Raw genomic sequence first — 22,120 nt, 5'->3', positions numbered from 1 at the left:
GATTATATGTATGGATTTACACAATAAATGGTCAGTATTGTTGTTTGTTTCCTTGACTCAGTGTTTAGAAACTGTTCATATTTTAGAGGGCAATGTTGCACATGTATTTTTTAATGCTTTTTTTACAGTAAGAATTTGGAGAGAAAGTGTGTGAATACAGCTAATTCATTCTGTATTCTCCTACAAACTGTATGCTCACTGCAATATCTACTTTTGTATTATTCAAACATATTTAGTACAAATATATACCCATCTGCTCTGGGATAGCATCATTTTGTGGCATGTCCAATTTTTTTATTTTATACAAAACAATAAGTGTTCCACATAAGTTGTAACTACTAATAGGTGATAATGATAAAGACCTTTGATTCCTGCATAGTCTAGATCGTGGAACTAATTTCTCAAAAAGCCTGTCCCCAAAGTATCATATACTTTAAATGATTCTAAAATATTCTGCACATCTCTTTAAAGTTTACTTTTTTTTTCTTAATTGTCAAAAGGCAACAAAAATCTCTGGAACTAACAATCCAAACCAATCCAAACCCTACCTGTCTCTACAGTCAGTAATTGCTTTAACTTTGGAGCAGTAACTTGAATTTGAAATAAATACCTGTTTACACTAATGAGGTTTTGGGCATTTTCATAAATATATGGTCAGGACATAATCTTTACAGAATCACACTATGCTCAAAGCAGAAGTTTAACAAAACTTAGTCTGACTCTTTGAAGATTTTCTCCTGATGGGAGAGGCTAATTTCAGAAACTAATAATGGTCATCAAACTGTACTCTTCTCACCACATACAGTGGCTGAATGTGTGAGAAACCTGTGGTTTTTTATGCCTTTTTCCTTTCCAGTACAGGTATGTTTTTATATTGGAAATAAGATCTTATTTAGGTAGGTATTTTTTTTTTCCTTCTTTTTCTTTTCTCTTCTGTAGAAAGCTAATCACTCTGGCCCTAGTTAGGAAGAGATGCTCTGAAGCTTTCTTGAGGTAAAGAGTAAGCTGAGAAAAAAAAGATATGATGATAGCTGTATAGAGAGAAATTTAGACCATAAAGCAGGTAATGTTGGCTGTAAAAGTGGGCTGAAAATGGCATGTGTCTAAGAAAGAAATTGGGATGATATGGTGAGGATACAAAGCTGGGGAGATAGTTTGTTTAGTTGTGTAATAACACTGGGTTTAGACAATTAACTGAATTAGGATAGGAGGAAAATATATGGGTAGCAGACATGGACATGTTTCCTTCAGATTATAAAGTCCGGACCTGCCCAAGGTAAGTTCTTTCTTTCGTCTATGTCAGTGACCCTGGCACGGTTTTGTGGGATAAAGTCCTTGGTTCCTTTCTTGGATAAAATTTCTTTGCTTTCTAAACAGATTAATTATATTTCTTAAAAAAAAACCCCAAACCTCTGAAGCTTCTCTACTGTGATTGCAATTTATCCTAATTGTTTATAGTTGCCTAAGAATTATCAGCACAGTCTATTTGGGAATATGCATTAGTGAGACTTCTTATTTATAATAGGTCTACTGGAGTTCAGACACCTAAATCAGAAACCTAACCTAAAGTAAGGATTAAAGGCTATGTTTATAGAGCTAGATTGTTTCACAGAAGCACCTGGGGAGCCACATTTCATACTCATTACTAAAGATATGAGAAAATTTAGTTGAACAGATGTTTCAACTTACTGCAGTGATTTCTGAAATATATGCCTAATTCCTTTTTACTGTTATCGTTTCATGCTTTATTGTAATGATCACAATCACTGTGCCTGTCTCCATATGTTAGGTTGCTTACATGACCAGCCTCATCCCCTCTGCAGTTTCTGCAGAGTCTTTTGAAAGCCTGCAATCACAGACAAAGCCCTTTGGTCCTCAAACCTGAGCCCCTCCCTGACTACTGCATTCTGGCAGCTTCAAGTTGGTTCAGTTGTTCAGAGCATCCTGATGCTCCTCATTGCTCTGAGTCAATGTAAGAAACAGATGAGGAATCATGGTTTGTCCACCCAAAATCAGTGGGTCAAAGTCCAGTTGAGGTAAAAGAATTCTTGTGCTGTCCCTTGCCCCACATTTTCCTGTCACTTACAGCAGTTTAGTCAATGACTCCCTCCCTTTGAATATACAGCTCAGCTTGTGAAAGTAGGTATAAATGCCTCCATCTATCAGTCAAGCAAAGAACAAGTGTGGAGACCATGGGGAGACCCATGGATGTGGCTCTCCATAATTTAATATTAATTTAGTTTTGTTTTAACTGTAGATGCAGGGAGGAAATTAAAGCATCCTAACTAAAAGCAGTATTTTCGTAGTAAACACAGAATATTACTATAGATCAACCATTTTTTCCTCAGATTTCTTAATTATTTCAATATATGCTTTCATGGAATAACAATGCAACTGACTGTCCAGCCTGTGTCATCCTGTTGCTATAAAAATTTCCCAGTATAAGCACTCTGGAAGTGTAATCAGTTTAGCTCTATTTAGCCATCACCAAAAGGGGAAAGTAAAGCACTTCTGGTTCGAATTTTTTATTTAAACATTTCCACATTCATAGAAACAGGTTTGTAATACCTTGTCAAGAAAGTGCAGCCTTTGAAGGGCAATCAATCACAGCCTGCGCTCAACTCCTACTCCACACTGCATCCCAGGGCAGCCATAGGTCTATCCAGGCTCAGTGCCTATAATCCCAAGGAGAAAATAAAGCCATCAAAGGTCAGAGGAGCACTGACATTAGTTTAACACATCAGGTTCCACATCAAGTACCCACAGCAGCCCTTGTTTGAGCTGTACGCTGTGAACTGGCTCAGTGATGGGGCACTGAATGGATGGTTGATTTTCCAGTAGCCTTGGGTGGTAACTGATTCTAAAGCTCTTCCACTGTGATGGTAATATGGTATCATAACCTAGCATCAGGGTCTTGGTGCAATGTAGCCTTAGGTATGAGTTTTGGCACAGAGGAAAAGAGAGAGAGAAAAATAACAGCATCTTGCACTGGTTCTATTATTTGTCAGGGCAACTAAATTTTTCTGTGTGACTGCAATTTCCCATTTGATAGAATCATACAATGTTTTGGGCTGGAAGCCACCCTAATGATCACCTCATTCCAACCTTGCTGCTTGATGGATAGGTTTAGAGTGTTTTAAGCTCCAATCTTAAGCATTTACCCTTGATACTATATTCTTGATTAACTGAAATGAGTCTAAATTAGCATTATGACTGTGTTATTTCAAACAGCAGTGAGGGATTTGTGGGTTTTTTTAATTAAAAAAAATTTTTAGTGCTTTTACATCTCAACACTTATTTTGTGGTCTTTCATCTGCCTTTCAGAGTACTAGTTAAAATACTGAGCTTTTTCTGTTTTTTAGGTGTTCTTGAAAAGAACTGTCAAAGCAGTTTATGTAAAATGGCACATTTTATATACAAGATAAACTAACAGATTACAAAACTATTTTAGTAAAAATTATTGTACCAAAATTGCACAGAAGACATTCTTTTAAATACAGACACAATCTTAGAAGGTATCTCAATTATATTGCCCAATCTAACGTTACTGTGTAGGTATGGCATAGATTGTGTTGCTACCAGGTAAGTACAGAAGTGTTGTTTCTTTGAAAAGAAAAATATAAACAACATACCACAACTGCTAGGCTTGTTTGTACAAGCCCAAACTACATTAGTTTCCCAATAGAAAATATTTCCAGTTTCAGAGTTTCGATCTTTAAGTTATTTTTCTCTTTGACAAATAATGTGAGGTCAAAGGTAGGGAAGCCATAGGGAGCGCAGAAAGCTGCTTATTTCAACTGCATTTGATCTGGATTTGGGATAGGATTTCATTCTTTCTGTGTGCTTTTCTTAGTATTCTCCTTGCTCAGTACAAGGCTAATCCCAGGTGGGACTCATACATTTCTCTAAAAGAAATAAAAGTATGCATGTGAACCTTGTGAGAGGAATTAGGTTCTCTTGGTTTATGCCAGGTCACACATTTATTCTGCTACTCCTGCAATAATCTAGTTCCTTCTGGTATTGATTGAGTTGTTTAAAAGCAGACAAAATCAAACTCCTATTTTCTCTCTGTCATTTTCTTCTCTCTTTCCCCCCCCCCAAATTTTAAATGCAATCTTGTTGAAAAATGTTTATTCTTAAGGTTTAAGGTTTTTGGTAGAAAATGAGGACTATTTGCACCAGAGAAACTTTGAATAGTAGAAGTGACAGAACTTTACTCTTGAACAGATGTGATTTTTACCCCCACTTTGTTTTCTAGATCAGATTGTTGATTACATAAAAGTAGATTTCATGTTTGTGCGCCACAACTTGTGGGTCTTCCTGCAATCTGTAGCATCTATCTCAGGTAAATGAGTGACCTGTAAGTGATTGCTGGGGTCCATGTAACAGTGCATGGTCAGCCTTACATGGCCATGTGAAAAGGATAAACTTCCCATACAAGCTCCAGAATGCTACAGAAACTCAAATCCAAGCTGAGCCCGGGAACTGCAGTTCTTTTTGTGTGAGTATAAATGCTCCTGATAAGTATTAAAGGGGCTTCAATTTAATTAAAACAAATTAATTTATTTAAATTTTTAACCCCTGAAATGAGCTGTTTTTTGCCTTGAGGAAGCATATTGGTAATAGACAGGGTCTGTACCCCAGAACTCAAATCTTGCTGCAGATGTGTTTTGGTCTAGGTGACTGCCATTTGCTTTATTTCTTCAATATCTATGAGTCTTTTGGTGTTTATCTTTCTGGACCTAAAAATGTCTCAAGCTTTGCCAACTCCCATGAACCTGACTACTATTATCTGAAAATAAACATACTTGTCATGAGCAAAACAACACAAATGATCCAGCTGAACAAAGACCAGTGAATGTGATCACTAGATCTAGATTCAAAGCACAGAGCTCACATAGAGCTCACATTTCCTCGTTCAAGGACTGAACTGTATATTTCCATTGGCAGCACAATGACATTCAGCAGCTGATCATAAGCAAGTATCTATCTCCTCCTTGTGGGAATTTGTGCTTTTCCTTTCCATCGGTCTATAATTCCTGCTGCTGAAAATATGTCTGGTATAAATTTATCATTAAAAAAAATCTTTCATCTACAGATATAGGTAATATAAATTTACTAATAATTTCTTAATTAAATATTTTAGTATTTCTGTTCAATGGCTGTTTATTGCTGAGCAACTCAATGTTTCTACAATAACTGGCACAATAATGTGTTTACAGTCATCTATCACATGGAAAAGAAGATATTTCACAAATTTAAAATAAATTTTATAATTTACAAATTCATCTCTCCATTTAGGAATCCCTGTATAAATTTCATCAGTAGAAACAGTGTTATGCCATGCTCCAAAGGACTAATGGGTGACCTCCATAGGTTCTCTAGTTGCTGAAAAAGAGCACAGGGTACAATTCAGGGGGAAATTCAAAAGTCTAAGTCTTGTATCATTGAATAACTGTTTAATGAATAGTGCTTAGGCTACCTTAGGAGTACATTGTAATCTCTTATGAAGTTCTTCCAAAGTCAGAAGAAATTGTCTCTGTTGATGTCGGGTATTTGCCAGAATAGCAAATAAGTAATTCCTGGTAAGTCATTCCCTGGTGAAAGGTTGATATCAAACTGAACACATTATTTCTCAGAGACTCTTTTGTTTATGATGTTTAAGGCTATAGCTATAACTTTTCCAAAGCAGATGATGGAAAGACTAAAAACCTTAGTTGCTCTTTGATTTTGCATAACACAAACTCTACATACTATAGTTTTCTCTTTTAAAAGCTGAAATTGAAATTTTATAATTTTTAAAAACATCTTCAAACTTAGTATTGCCAAATTTTCTGTATGGTTTTTGAGTATGGTTTCTAGATGGTTCCTCAGCAATTTCTTTTCATAACAGAAAAAAGACATAACGACCTTTCTGCTGAACTGTTTGTGACAAAGTCAATTTGTGCTCCATCTCCTGCAAGTGTAATTGAATGATCACTAGCCTGAAATCTGAGTTGCATAATTGTAATTAATTATATTGCAATTGACCTGCAGTTCTGCTTCTCAGTCCTCCTTTATGCCCTTCTCAAACTGGTTCCAGGCTAACAGACAAATGATATACTGCACTTTCAAATTCAATACCTAAAAAAATCACTTTCTTTCAACAATAGTAAGGATCATACTTCAATTTTCAAACATCCAGTTATTCCTACCATTTTGAGGTATATTGCTTCTGTACTGAAGCTGCATCAATGCCAGCTACAGTCCAGTGTTGGAAAGCAGAAACTGACAAATTCTGACAGGACAGTATGAAGAGAAAGCAGAGGTGAGCACCAAGTAGAAAGCTGATGTGGGAAATTCTGACTGATGCCTGAACGTGACCGATAAACAGATGAAAGGCAGGAGGAACAATGTCAGCTGCTGCTTAAAATAGCCTGGAGAAAATGAGAACAGTAGGATCTGTTGAGGATGGGTCAGTGCTTTGATAGCATTGCTAAATCAATGTCAAAGACTCCTGATGACAGTACAGCAAAGGACTTAAGAAGTCATAGAAGTCAGGTTTCCTGTTAAGCCAACTTGTGAATTTCCTCATTATCAGTCAAGTCCCATTTTTAAATGCAGGATAGGCTGCTATACAATAAACCCTGTATTTCTCCAGCTTTGACACCTGGTAATATGACCACTTTTAAAAAGGAAGCACACTTACTCTTACTTTAGATTCACTGTTTTCTAACCATTAATGTACTATTGTAAATCCTTTCCACAGATAACTTTTTTAGAGCTCACATAGCAGGTCTCATATTCAATGAGCTCTCCACAGATTGTGAAGTATCACTGAAAAAGAAATATTAAAAATTTTAAAAGGCAGTATTCTGTATTTTTATATTTCTTTCAGGCATCAAAGAGAAGCTATTAGTGTTTGATGAATTATGAACATCCATATGGATAACTTTTGATTTCATGTCTCACAAGACCTCAAAGGATAGCACTACAGTTTCTATTGTACTGCCTACAGTAAAAATAGACTACCTTTTAAATAAAAGCACAGGACATTCTGATTTCATAAAAAAGCAATGATATATTGAGAGGAATGTTCCTCCTTAGGCTATTGTGACTTTATTGAGTCAGTGGGCTCTTCATTTGCACTGATAAAAAAGAACCTGGCCAATAATTTTCGTACATTTGTTTAACAACCTTTGTTTCCTGTATATAAACATGTACAAAATATAAAGGCCTCAATACGCCCCTATAACATGTATATATTCCTTTTACACGAAACTTATGCTGCACTGCAGACATGAGGAAGTACAAGCCAGAAAGGTGTTGATCATACAAGGAAACATTATTATCTCCCAGACACTGCACTTATCAGGAACTGGTATGTACCAGTGAACTATGGAGCTGAATCCTCACAGGGGGTGTGGGGAGGGCAACTCCTGTTCACTGTGCTCTCTGATGAGCAGCAGTTCCCTGGGACCATAGATGTGACACTGTTATCCTTTCTCACCTCTTTTGTGATGCCCTGCTGCCCAAAGGATACCTAGGGGGAACAGCCTCTGACATGCAGGTATGCAAAATGTCTTTCTCCTCCTCTGAAGTACATGAGCCATCTTTTTTACATTCTTCAACCTACTGAGCTCTAGCTCAGTCCAGGCACCCCCATCCCCAGGACAATCTCATTCTCCAATGCAAAGCTCCACCTCAACCTCAACCCAACGACCATCAAAATCTCCCCCAGCATTACCTCCGGAGGTTTTTTTCTCTTCCCACCCTGTCCTGAATATCAGATGTGCTTGTATATGTCTTTTGGCCTCTATTTAATATCTAAATTATCAAGGGCTGTTGCAGAGCATTTTTGTAGTAAACATTAAAGACTTCAAAATCTTGTGAGACTGTAAGGCCTCAAGCACTAACCACACCCTTATTTGTTCTCTTCCAACAACGGTCCCTATAACATTTAGAGTTTATAGATAGGTAGGATTTAATGTAGGAAAGATTTTCTATGAAGGAAAACCCTAATTGTTTACAAAGAGAAGACCTCTGGATACAGAAGAAACGGGTGAAGAAACAGGACTATTCTGGTTCATTTGTCATGACAGAGGGTGAAAATTGGTGTAAGAAGAGTTTAGGGGCAGGGTATTGCTGCGTCTCTCCCTCGAATCCACGGGGATAGAACCCCTGTGGAGCCCGGCCAGCTGGGCAGTGGGGCGAGTTGGGCAGAGGGAAGGAACTTCTCCTTGGATCCCGGGGGGCTTGGAGAAGCTCCCTCGTGAGTCCAAAGACGAGCTGGTCCCACAAGCAAAGGAAAGAGGCGCTCTCCCTCAGGATTAGTTCCAAAGTTTAATGAGGGCCTGGAGAGGTCCCAGGCCACATGTGGCTTTGAAGGACCTCCCGAGAAAGAGAGGGAGCCCCGCCCAGAGCAGCCAGATATAGGGAGGGTGGGGAAAACCGAACAGCCAACGGGGGAAGGACAGGGGAGTGGCTCTCGGGGGCAAAGGAGGGGAAAACTGGGGTAGATTACACAGGTACAAAGAGGGGATATGGAGGGATAAACCAATATGAGGGGATATACATTGGAAACACAACTGAACAGGATATAATTCTCTGATCAAGCTGGTGGGAAGCTCAAAAGCCACAGCTCAGTTGAAAAACCATTTAAAAATTCTCCAGATGATGAGGGCAGATCCAGCTTCCCCAGTTTCAAGGAAAAGACCACGTGGACATCTCTGGACTGTAAACCATGGTCATACGAGTCTATATAAAGCATAGATAATCTTTCTCCAAGCTTTGGAAAGCTAGAACAGTTCCACAATATAAAATTTTCTTAGCTAGATCTGAATAATGTAGTAATGAATCAAATGTGTGAAGCTGCTAAACAAGATACATTGGATGGCTGCATGTTGGGTTCTCTACAGTCTGTTAGCAGCAGCTTTCAAAAAAAAAAAAAAAATTCCTGGGCAGTTATTGCGCTTGATGGATTCAATTTGGAAGAAAACCCTAGAAATTTGGCTTTGTTGGAGTAATTTTGTATCAATACTCACACAGAATAGAATTACACACAGTGTAATTTGGCAGAACTACAGCACTATACATTTTATTTCAGGATATTTAATTGTATTTCTGTGTGAATTTAAATATAAAATTGGCTTTTACTATAAAATAAGAATGTATTTTGAAGGGAACTTTTAGGCCTATGTTGAGAATTTGGGATTCAGTCAAAAATATTTTGGGACAGTGTTTTGCACTTTCATGGTTAATCCTTGAATGCTTTTATGTTCATAGCCAGCTCTTTCTTTTTCATCTGCATAGTGTCTCTACTTGATAAACAGGACTAGACCATTATAATTTTGGGGAAATATAATGATAGGAAGAAATGTTTTTCTTGCTGTTTCTTATTATGTGTTCCAATAGCCATAAAATACTGTATTGAACTACAGATAATAGTACAAAATGAGCTATCTAGAATGGTTAATCTAGTTTTCTAAATCTGTCCTTTCAGATAAAAAGCTGTATATCTAATGTGACAGGCCTGAAGCATATTTTATTGCTATAAATGCATGTTTAATCCAACATAAAGCTCTAATATTTTGTTTCTATCCCAGTAAGTTTAATTTTAAATTGTTTTAGAAGCCTTGTTTGAAGAAAATAAAAAAAAAATCTTTGTGTTCAGATTGATTCAAATAGCTTAAAGAGTTCATAGAATATAACATTACAAGTGATGAATAACACACTCTTTGTAAAAGTAGTTCAGTACTTCCATGTTAATCATCTTTGTATCTTCCTTAAAAGACTTATTTGCCTGAAATTTAAGAGATTGCTTCTTATCCAGCCACATGAAAAAAATCTCACCTAAATTTAGTGCCTCAACTGTACACATTATTTATCTCTTATGTTTGAAAATCTGTCAGTTTAATTCTCTTACAGATTAAATTATATCTGTTATTAAATAATTCCTGCATGTTGTCCTACAGGGGAAGACAAGCAGTGTTTGAACGGGTATTAACACATCTTAGGTGTTGTGGATTCTTTAATACTGTAGATGTATTTCAGGAAATGCTGAAGAGTCATTGGCTGGATCTAGCAAATGTGGACTGTTAGTAGGATAGCTGGCCTGATGGGGAGCCAATTTGATCACATGTCTTAGTTACAGATCCTTTTGGAGACTCCTACTCCAGACACAGATATGAGCAGGCCTGGGCATTAGGCAGACTTTCAGTGGCATACCTTGAAAGCACAGATCCTGGTACTTGGGTCTGTACACCTAAGGGAACTAATTATCTGGAAGGCAGCTGAAATTGACTGGTTTGTCTCAGAATAACATCTGAAAATCAGTATGCAAGAAGTTTACTGATTAAGCAAACTTTGATTAAAATTAAATAAGACACTACTGAAGTGTGAATTTTTTGTATGACTATAATGATGGCAGTTGTTAATGAAAACTACATGTTTTGAGTTGATAATTCAAATTTTAAAATTCCCAACCTACAGATTCTAGTTCAGGGAATGCTTTCATATTACTCTCACAGCCTAACAGGTGCACATCCTGGTAACTTTTTTATTGTGCCCACATAAGCAGGGCATTGGGAGAGCGCAGGAGAAGCTGTTATGTTGTAGATCCACTTACTTCAGTATTCAGGCTCCAAGGGTGGATGCAAGGTGAAGAGTAGGCAAACAAGAAAAAGAATATTATACTTTTTTGAGCACTCTCCCCAGTTCTGTGACTCAGAGAGATTTTCACAGGATCTTCTTTCCTCAGATTGATTAGATTTGTTTTAGATCTGCAAAGATTTGAATAAAAACTTGTCTCTGATTTTTTCCTTCCTTATTTTGAAGTCTGAATTCCTTTTTTTGTAACTGTTGACAATTATTTAGTTACTTAATTATTTTAATAAAGAACACAATCTTTTAACATTATTCTATTACACTATTTCTTCTGAGTTTTACAGTGCTGAAATACATGGAACTTTACAATTGCAATGGACTATTATGAATTGTGGTAAGACACATTTTCAGGAGGGTCCATAGGACTCTTCCACTGTCAGTATGCCTCAGAAAGTGAGGGAAAGGCAATAAGTAGAATAAAAGTGGTTCACTGACAAGTAGTACAATGAATACAGTCCTTTTTTCCTTCTATGTTTATGTCTCTGGACTTCTATGCAGGAATGTCACATGTTGGTTATTTTACATATAATTATTCTGCAAAGTAGAAGAGCTTACTGTGCAGTCTGACCTGACCTGGTGTTGAATGCACTATCAGCTCTCTCAAACTGGGGCTCTGCCTGGATAAGTGTCTAAGTGTCTGCTTGCCAACAGGATCCATCAGCCAGCATGGATTATTTGCTGCCTGGATGTTTCTGTTTCATACACACAGACATCTAACAAATGGGAGAGACTTATCAGTATTTTAAAATGGCTGCACTGTGGATTCTGTTTCATTTCATTTACTTGCCCCCAGAAGGGAATTTATTCAGAGCAAAATAAAAGTTCCTCCTGCTGCTATTCAATTATTTAGTTAAAATCAGACTGTAATTCTTAACATAAGAGAAAGAGTTTAGTACTTAGGAAAACAAGTATAGGAACTTCTCCCACCTGAGCCACGCAGAAGGGGTTTCAGGTGACAACTGAAGTACACATGCACCATGTATCACCTAATTCAAAGTTCAGTGGAGATATTTTGATTTATATCAGCTGGTCTCAGGTCAGACTTCTGACCTGAATCTGTATTTCTAGAGAATTTGAACTTTTCAAGATTGAGAAACTTTTAATAGAATCAATCCATGACCTAGAAATAAAAATACACTTTGAAAGAAAGTAAGAGCAAGCAAGAATGAAAAAAATCCTACATTTGTATGGAATCTCATGCGGCATATTTTGTTTCTAGAATGCAAGTATTTGTACTCCTATAAAAGCCCCAGTGATTGCAGTGGGTAAAGTAGGTATTCATAACTTTCTGAAGGATCAAAGCCTACAGAAAACAAATTATAGAAAGAAAAAAGGTTGTGAACTTGTTCTGCCTGGAGAGTTGTGAAAGGTGCTTGGCTGTTAAGGATGCAAGCATATGACTGCAAACTGCAAAGCAGGTTAAACTGAGGAAGTTCTATTGAGAATTGGAAATAACAGAATTGCTATTATAAAGTAGATGTTTGCAGCTGTTTCCATCCATCTTTATGGCACCAGCCACGTGGTTGGACATCAAACAAATTTCTAGGTTTTTGTTTTCTTGTTTTGTTTAATATACCAAAGTGCCTTTGCCTATCTTACCCAGAGTTTGTACATTAGAACTTTTAAATAGAAAAATCCGTTCTGATAAATTTCTCTAACTTAGCTGACAGGTGGCACCACTGTTTATTGCTTGACAGGGAATTTGAAAGCATATATGTTTGATGCATTGCCATGGTGGCTCCTGCAGCAGGAATAGTTCACAGGTGCAGAGAGCAGGTAATAAATAATTAATGGACACCAAAATAATATCTTTATTTTCTTGCTGAAGCTGAATGTAAGCAATATCCATTCAGCTGTTTTTTGTACTGATTACCAGTCAGAGTAGATGAGGCAACACAGGAATAAGGACCCCCATCTCAGGACCTCCTAAAGCATCTGTTACTGTTACTCAGCTGAATAGTCTTCTCAGTTTAGACTAAAGGAATTCTTGGGTGCTCAAGAAGGTCTTTCTACACACAACATCTGCAGTGTGGGTGGAATGATTCTGTTCCTTCTCCCCTGTGTCTAAATTATTTCAGTGTAGACAGCTTGGAAAATTTTCCTTTATCCCATGTCATTTCATTGTTTACGCTGTGCCTATTTATGAGAAGAGGAAGTTTCAGAGACTTTTTGGATGACTAAGACCCCAGAAAACTCTGGACTGTGTGGCTCCCTGAGTTATTCCACATGAAACATCTACAGGTGGCACAAAGTCAGCTGAGCAATGTCTGGCAGTACTTGCTGCCAGATGCTCTTGCACATTCACTCAGCAAGGATGGTTAGATTCCATTGGCATATTGAAGCACTTCATATTGTTTGCTGAAAATTAAATGTTTGGGTTTTGTTCCCCCAAATTATGTATTTCTCTAACCTCACTGCAAGGACTCTGATCTAAAAGGGTTTATTTGCCTCAGATGGGAGTCACAATAATACAAGGAGCTCTTTGCTTTATGAATTTTCAAGTTTGCTTTCTTAAAGGAGTCTGTGCTACCAAACTTAAATTTTATTGCACTGCCAATTTGCTGTTCCTGCTGATGTCAGCAAAGGCTACTTACAAAGTAATGTACTGTGATCTTATACCACCTCTTCTCAGGGAGTATTTTGTACATTTATTCTCCACCCTGAACAAAAGTTTCTGCTTGTTCCCACAATGTTTTATTTCATTGGGACTTCTCAACACTGCCCATATCAGTTCTGAAGGACAGGAAGTGGCAATAAAATGATATACTACAATGGGATGATGAATGTTGTTAAAAACTATTAATAGGATTTAATGCAGTGATATTTATGAGTACATATGTTATGTATCTTGACTTTTAAGGAAGGACATGTGAGTCATACTGAGAAACATTATGCTCCACAGGCAGTAATCTGAAGTGTAATTTCCCTGGGACATTTGCTAATACTCTTTGGAGTAGTTCCCCTCAAAATAACTTGTGTGGGTGAACATAAGACAAATAGTTTAAATTGTGCAGTCTTATTTCTGATAATGAAGGAACATTGGAGACATCAGTAGACTGTCCTTATTTGAAAATTCATTGAAAGTTTCATTTCACATAAAAAACATTAGTGGTTTCTCTGTTTTTTCTAACATAAACTCCAAGTTCAGCCACCAGCTGTAATGCTAGTTAGCATGTGTGCCTCAAGTTTCTGCTCATGTTTCCTTCATTTGAGCTTTTCCTTTGTCCCTGGAAGGAATTCAGGCACGGTGAAGCTGTGCTGATAGCTGGGGCAGTCTAAATTTTATGACTGACCAATAACACTAGGAAAAGACACTTACAACAAGTATCTGGATAAGTGCACAGGGAAAGGCGTCTGGCTAATTGAAGTCAGAGATGGAAATGGGCACAGATGGCTGGATTCCTAATGGAGTAAGATATCAAGGAAAATATTTTCATTTGAGCTCTTTATATGCTGGCTTTAAATTAGCTTATTTTTTAAAACATCATACAGGTTTTCAGGTGCTAGAGAATCAGTTGAACTATTACATATAGATGTAGCAGCAATATCAAGATTAGATCACTACATTTACATGAAGACTTATTTGTGATAAAAGAGATCTATAAAAATTGAACAAGATATTTATGTTATTTCCAGAAGTAGCAGTTCTGAGTAAACAGCCATTTTTAAAGAGTATCATGTTGTAAATACATCAATATAAATAGAAGAATTAAGCCCAGCCAATTAAGTTTGCTGATAATGGTTTCATTGGTGTATCAAAAACCCCTGGATTTACTCAGATGAACAAAATGTCAAGCTTACCAATGGGATTTGATTGTGTAAGTATTGTAAAATATTTCAACATTGTGGAGGTCCAAAGCAAAAAAAGAATTATGCTCTGACACATAGAGTAGTTGGGAAATATTTGGGAAGGCTGAATTTTAAATAGTTAAGTACACTTTTTGCATGTCTATTGCAGATATGTTATTCACAGAGTGGCAGCACAGAGGACACACAGAAAAGACAGGCAGGGCTCAGAGAGTTCTGATATGAAAAGAGCTCCATATCACCTGCCTGAAAGTGCTATTGCTTTAGGTAACAAAACTGCTTTCAGCAAGGATTAAGATATTTCCTGCAATGTTTCACTAATTGACGCTGGTGCAACATCTCTTTATGTCACCAAAGTACATTCACTGCTCTGCCTCTGACAGTGGGAACTATGCTGTGTGAATATAAAAGCCTTTCAGATGTTAGAAGAATCCTTCATGCATGACAAGCACAGACAGAGAATTTTTACTCTAATTCCATGGACATGATGACACTGGCTCCACTGGGAAAAGAAAAAAGAAAAAAAAAAAAAGAAAAAGAACAAAGAGAAATAAATAGTTTGAATCAAATAGAACTGTAGAAACAGGAATCCTTGGAATTTACCTAAAGCTCCCTTGACCCACTGGGATTCTTTCCCTTGGCTTTAATGAGCACTGAATCAAACTCTCTTTCTTTGGATCCGTTTGTCTCTTTCTCTAAATTTCCTTTCCAGGAGTGGTCTTTCAGACCATGATTACAGAAAGCATATAAACACATTCACATAATCACTGCCAAAGAAATATTAATCAAATATGTAATCAAATATATTTGAAGTGCTGCATCATGAATCTTTCTATCTCCCTGATACCCAGCAAAACCTACAGATTTAGATTATATCATAGCATACTATAGGACATGAAATTCCTTTAATAGTGGGGCAATTCATTCAGCTCACTTTACTGCATTGTTCAGACTCCAATGCACAAAAAACCAAAAACCAAAACCCCAGCAAATAAATAAAAAATAAGGTGTAAATCAAATGATCCTTTTGGTTTTAATTTTCCATTTTTTGTTGATAGGGATCTTATTCAGGATATGTTTGTGTTTCAAACTGCAATATAAATACAAAGGTAGTCACATTGACATTCTGATATTCAAATAAAAAGACTGGGAATGTCAAAAAAGAAAATAAATTTTTCAGGCATTATTAATTATTCATTTATGTTCAGAACTCTCAAAGGATGGTTTTTAGTGCACAGATTCCTTTTTTTTTTTTTTTTGGTGTGTGTTTATGTGTGAAACACAGCTCCAGAATTTAAGAGGTCTAGGTATTATTAAACATTGCTCCTGAACTTGTATTCCTTCAAGTTCAGAAATATTTGTGTTTGAGTACACAGAGTGAACAAAGTACAGTTCTTCTAGACTCAGCTTCCTCACACCTCAACTGCCAACAGGGGAAACTTGGCCCCTCTAATTCATGCTGTGTGTTATAACCGTGTCAGAACCTGGGGTACAGGTTCCACAGCTGGTTCTGTTTTAAACTGCTGAAACCTTTTCCTGTTAATCCTGGGTTTTAAAACTCAGACATAGTTAACATTTTCTTCTGTAGAGTGTTTCAGATACTCCTCTCCATAAGTGCTTATACAACCCTTGGGTTTTTTCAGCTTTCCCATGACAGGTTTTCTGTTAGCCGTTTACCAATGAGGTTTATAATGAACCAGCACTGACACTGCATCTTGTCCAATGACTATATTAACATTAAAAATAAAATCACAAAGTCTCCAGAATTTTGCATCATTTACAAAGTGAAAATTAACAGTATATCTATCACTGGATATACAACAGGATTTGGGAATTGACACTCCTGACTGCTATAAAAGCTGACAGTGCTAATCAGGGATTTGTCAGTAATCATTAAAAAGCAATGTGATGTGATGTCATGCAGTATTATTCCCTAATTTATTTCCTGCCTATCTTCTTCACGCTTAGCATAAAGTTTGCTAACTCTTCATCTTTTCTCTTACCTCTCTTTACCCACCTCTTTTTCTTCAATCAAGAGTCTATTATTACTGCAATTAGCTGAAGGACCACAAAATAACATGTGAGGTAGTTTACCCCATGGCAGATACTAATGGCTTTTGTCAGGTACTTATACATCATTAACAATACTTGCATCACATTTCCAATTTCAGTTTCTGAGAGTATGGAGGAGGTGAGCATGCACAGCCATGTTGTCAGGATGTGCTATTGAAAGACATTATTAATTGTGGGGTTCCCATTTCTGGTAGCTTAATAGAGGTGAGGTTGCTGAAGCTCCATGTCCACTGGCTTAGAAGGTAGTGAGGCTGAACAGGCGCTCCCACTAATCCTGTGTGAAAGACTGGGCTGGTTAATGATGCCAACCATTGACCAAGGACATCCATACGTGGTCTGAAGGTATCACCTTTCCTGATGGGCCATAATTGAGATGAGAGGTAGCTGTGGCCTCCTGGGGTATGCCATGGACCATCAGAGACTCCTGAAGTGTCCTGTGAGCCACAGCATTACAAAATTTAATGTGAAAGTCCCTGCCTCCAGAGAAGGGACCTGCATGTTCCCACCTGAACCTGAGCATTTATAATCCATGGAATTCTTCTGTTTTGTGGTTTTTCTCTACCCCGATGGATCAAGACAATGACAATCACATTGATCAACAGACATAAAAATTGCAAAATCAAGCCTTTTTGTGGAATCCCATGTCACCATGTGTGGTGACCATATACCTTTCTAGTCTTATTCCTTCTCTTCTATTTTTTCCCATCCCTTTCTACCTCACACTTACTGTTGAATAAAAACCAATGCTATTGTTTTTGGCATATGGTCATGTTTACACTTTATTTTGGGCAAGGGCATCTCTAATAATTTTAATAATAGGTCTTAAAAGCATGCATGTATGTACACATAGAGTACACATGTACACAAACTCACAGTTAGCCCCACATTAACACAGGAAAATACTCACACTCCTGCAAACACATCTAGTTCTCCTCTTTGGCTGACTTGGATGGAGGCCTGATAGTGAGAAATATATATATATAATTATATTTATATTTATATAGTTTCCTTGTTATGAATTGTACACACTCATGCTGGGAATCCCTCTGGCAGCTGGGTTTAGGCATACACTGCATCCCATTGCTTCCTCTGGATCTGAGTCTCCCTAGCTGCAGGCATCTGGGCACGTGAGGTCTTGTGGCACCTTGCCTCACTCAGTTGCTGAGGCTCAAGCCTACAAATGCATTCTGGATACCTCCACTAAGTGTATTTAGGTGTCCAGTTTACCTACAGTTCAGTTGTCTGGATCCCCTGGACACCCAATTACTTTCCACACAGAGAAACACATGTAAATATCTCTAATAGTAGGTCCAAGAATTATGACCTTAGAGTAGTTGACTCCCAGCATTCTAGCATCTCCAGTTGCTAGCATCTCCAGCTGCCAATCTGCAGACCACTTTGTCCTCTCCAGTGCCCAGCCCTGACAGATGGCTGCACCAGTGTGTGGTTCCTAAGTCACATATCCTACTCACCAGGGTGTTGTGCTTGATGCTTACAAAGTATTGTGCACTATCATTCACACACAACGTGCACTCCTGTCTCTAGCTGCTGGCAGCATGGCAAATAGATCTAGTCTGATTTCTAGCTGTTGATACTTAGACCTCCACACTCACACATTTACACAGAATGGAGGTGCTCCATGCCCACAGAAATAATTAGAATTAGCATTTAATAGCAAGACAAACTGTTAAACAGATGCACAGTATGGCCAGACTGACAGTGTGATTGGTGGTACTCCTTTATTCCAAATATGCCTCTATTTCTCTGTACTTGTTCCTTTCCAGAACTCCATTGATCCCTCCTTTTTCTGCCATTAGTTTGTCCCCTGAAATCCAGGGGACTAATTTGTCATCTGTGATAGCCCTAGAAGGTACCAAGATAGGATGTCCTTTTCTCTGATTAGGTTAATGCCATTATCCCTCTAAGCTTCTCTGTGTTTGTGGAACTGATTTTTTAATCACAAGGAAGACTAAAAATATTAAAGAATTTTCAAAGGACTGTTAGCTATTTTGATCAGCTTCCAAAGTGAAATGGTGTGTATCTTGAGAAAGTTCTGATGAATGTGCCATGGTAGCTGTATGCTTTTCTAGATTTTGGCCTGAAATAAGGAAGTCATGTAGTCTGGGAAAAAGTACAGCCACTGTATAGTACTTCTCCAAGAAGATTAAAGGTACATTTTGCTTCTGACACAGTGTGGCCATCAGCAGCCATGATGCTCACTACATCATAACATCCCAAAATGTAAAGACACCAATCCTCCCAGCTTTCTTAAACTTGTATTATTATAAATGTATTATTCTTCTGTACTGTTCTCACAGCAGATGAAAGATTGTCTCATGTGGATTTTTGATAACTAATCTGTGTCAGCATCAAGAGCATGTTAGCATGGAGTGGAAAGGAAAAATATTTTACAACCGCTTTGCAGTTAAAACCTTGATGCATGATTATTCACAGTGAATAGGGTTTATACTTGCATACCTTTTCATAAAACACATGTCTAGATAATATCTGTGCTGGGGAAAAGTGCATAATAAGATGCTGTCACTTTTTCCTATTAAAGTGGTTGTGAACTTATAAATAAAAGTTAGAAAATGCAGTATCTGTTTTGCTGAGACACTAACCTATGTGCAGTTCAGGAATGAGGCTGCTGAGGATGGAGCCTGCACCTGCCTTTATAAAAATGGAGCATGGTGGGTGATTCTTTGTAAAGAAGGAAAGAAACACTACTATTAACAAAACGTAGGGCTACATTTTTTTCTCCTGCCATATTTAATAGATATAATTTTATTTCTCAGACACACAATAGGTTTCCCTGAAGTGATTGTAGAATTAAAACAATATTGCTCAAAAGCGGCTATGGGAGCTCTGTTATAATAAAACAGTTTCAAAGGGACCTTTCCAGGCCATTTGGGCCAACATGCCTCCTGTGATAGGTATGCTGAGCAGGACCTTCTTCAGTCAAGTTTTGAAGTCCCTCAGGGTTTAATATTCCCCAGCCTTTCTGGGAAACCTGTTCCACAGTTTTACCCCTGTCATAGTGATAATTTTTTTTCTTCTGTCTGCCTGGGATTTTCTTTGGGTAGTTTGTATCAATTGTCTACCATACTTCCACTGCAAATCCCCAGGAGTTTCTCTATGTTCACTAGAGTCTTGCATTAAGTATATGAAGACATTAGCCTGTTCTTCTTAAAGCTGAATAAGTCTCGATATATCCAAAATCTCATTTAAAGTTCATCAGTGTAATATGACATGTACTTGATTTGTCCTCATATCTGTTGTTTGCTTCATAAGGGAATCAACCTTGCTCCAAATAAAATGCAACGTTACTTGGGATCTATAAGAAGCCACCTTGGTGCTGAAATCCATGAGCAGATAAGCAGATATGCAGTAGTATTTCCTGAAAAGAGCATAAGCCTTGGAGGAGCTGCCTATTGTCTGGGTTTAATAGAAAGGTTTTTTTCTATGAGTGGAATTTTTGCAGACACAGAAAGCTGCCAGATATACTTTGCTTCAGAGTTAACTAGATCCAAATAATATTTAAGTGCTCAGTGTGGAGTTAGAAAAGGAGGAAAAATGAATGTCAGGCAGAACATGTACAACAGAGCAGCAAATGACCATGATAACTACAGACATAGAGCTTCAAGTTTCCAGGCATAGCTTCATGCTAAACCAAATATTGAATTCCAAACTGGATTCTGGATTTAGTCATGTATTTATTATTGGAGGAAAAAATAAGAAGAGCATAGATTTAATGATGTGAGCCTACCCTCATAAAAGGATCCCTGAATCTCAACACAGAATTGTAGCTGACTATTCTGATCTCTACCTTTACATTAAGGGTTTCCTGGTAAAGGTTTCTTTGTGGGTCATCCTGAGTCTTGCCTAGTCCTATACTATCTATGGTCATTTTACTGGTTTGCTTGAAGAAGTGCAGCTGTTCAAGCTGCATACTTCAGGAAAAAATAATTTTTTATATATATATATAAAATAATCTGACCCATAACAGTCCATTCTAGCCCAAAGAGAAGTTCAGAATAACACATACAGCAGTGACATTTTGAGGTTTATGAAGCCAAAGTTAGCTGCTACTGATGTGGAAAGAAAAAAAAGCTATGAAAAAGCTATGAACAATTTTTTTATGACAGACTGCCCAATGAAATTCAGAAAGTGTTTATTGTTTTTTATTCATGGCTAAGGAATTTAGCATTGACATTTCTACTGTAAATAACCTATAATTTGCAGCTCTTGCATATCTAAAAGGTCTTTTTCACTGGATAAATATTAGATATCACATTATATGTTAGATGGCCTATCTTATCCTGTATAATGGAGCACATTGACTGTTTTTCTGGTTTGTGTTTGGATATATCTATTTATTTGTAAATAATTAAGCTTTTCCTCCCCAGTTCTGTCATGTTTATGCCTTCATATTCTCATATGTGGAAGATTTGTTCTTTATTCTTATTTGTTTCTCCCTTTGGTAGAGAATTTTAAAAGAATTCTTATTAACTCTGCAGTTAAGTTCATACAAACTGTATCGTGGATACAGAAGAGTGTCATCGCCTGGAAAGTGATGAACTTAATACATTTTAAAACCCAGAACTTGTATATATTAAAAATTAAACATATATTCACTGAATCTACAAAGTGTGCTGATTTTAAAAATCATGTTACATAACGAAGAGTAGAAAGTAGAAACAAGGACATGCTCTCAAATTCTGAAATTATAAATCGTCCAAACAAATTAAATCTTAATTCCTTTGCTTAAGGTTGAATACAAGCCATGCTATTACTAACCAATTATCACATTCCTTAGTAACTTGCAGTTACATTGCAAGTTTTCCAAACATATCAATATTCTAACATGAAAAGCCATTAAGACTGAATTTGGCTCATTATAAAGGAAGAACTTTATTTTGTCATAAGGCAATAAAATTTTATCATGTGCACACATAACTGAAGTAGCACAAAAGATTTTAATATTACCTTCAATAAATTTCAGGTGGAAATTTTTCCCTTGTAGTTTTGTCAGTTACCTGAATACCATAATGTATCTTACAGCTTCTCAAAAACCAATATATAAATAAATAGTTGTTTATTTGTTTTTATCAACAATTTGGAACATTCAAAGTTGTCTTGAAAAGGGGAAATAGTAGATGCTGCTTTATAGAACTTGTTGGACTGTGTTGAGAACTTTCAGAAACTAAATTGATCAGGGAGAGAATGATATCAGATGCTTTCTGGTTTCAGGTTTTCAGAGAAAAAATATACACTGAATTTTAATAAATTAAAAGATTCATATTTGTTCAGATACAATTTCTATTTTTCTTATTCACCCTTAAAGAGTGAAAAAAATTTAAAATTATTAGAATATCTTAAACAGTAAAAAACAGTAAAAAATATGTAAGCTTTTACTAGATTAAGAATCAAATGAAGTCATAAAAATGAGAAGAATGCAATTCCATTGGCAGCTCAAAAAACCTCTTTTTCAAAATTAGAATTTTAAGGTATTGCTGATGTTCCCAAGGAGCAGGTGATTTGGACTCCACAGACCCTAGAAACAGATGAAAAGGCCTGGGAGCCTGACACAGGGTGA

The sequence above is a fragment of the Lonchura striata genome, chromosome 5 (assembly GCF_046129695.1).
Source record: "Lonchura striata isolate bLonStr1 chromosome 5, bLonStr1.mat, whole genome shotgun sequence".
NCBI lineage: Eukaryota > Metazoa > Chordata > Aves > Passeriformes > Estrildidae > Lonchura > Lonchura striata.
Note: the sequence above shows the minus strand (reverse complement) of the source record.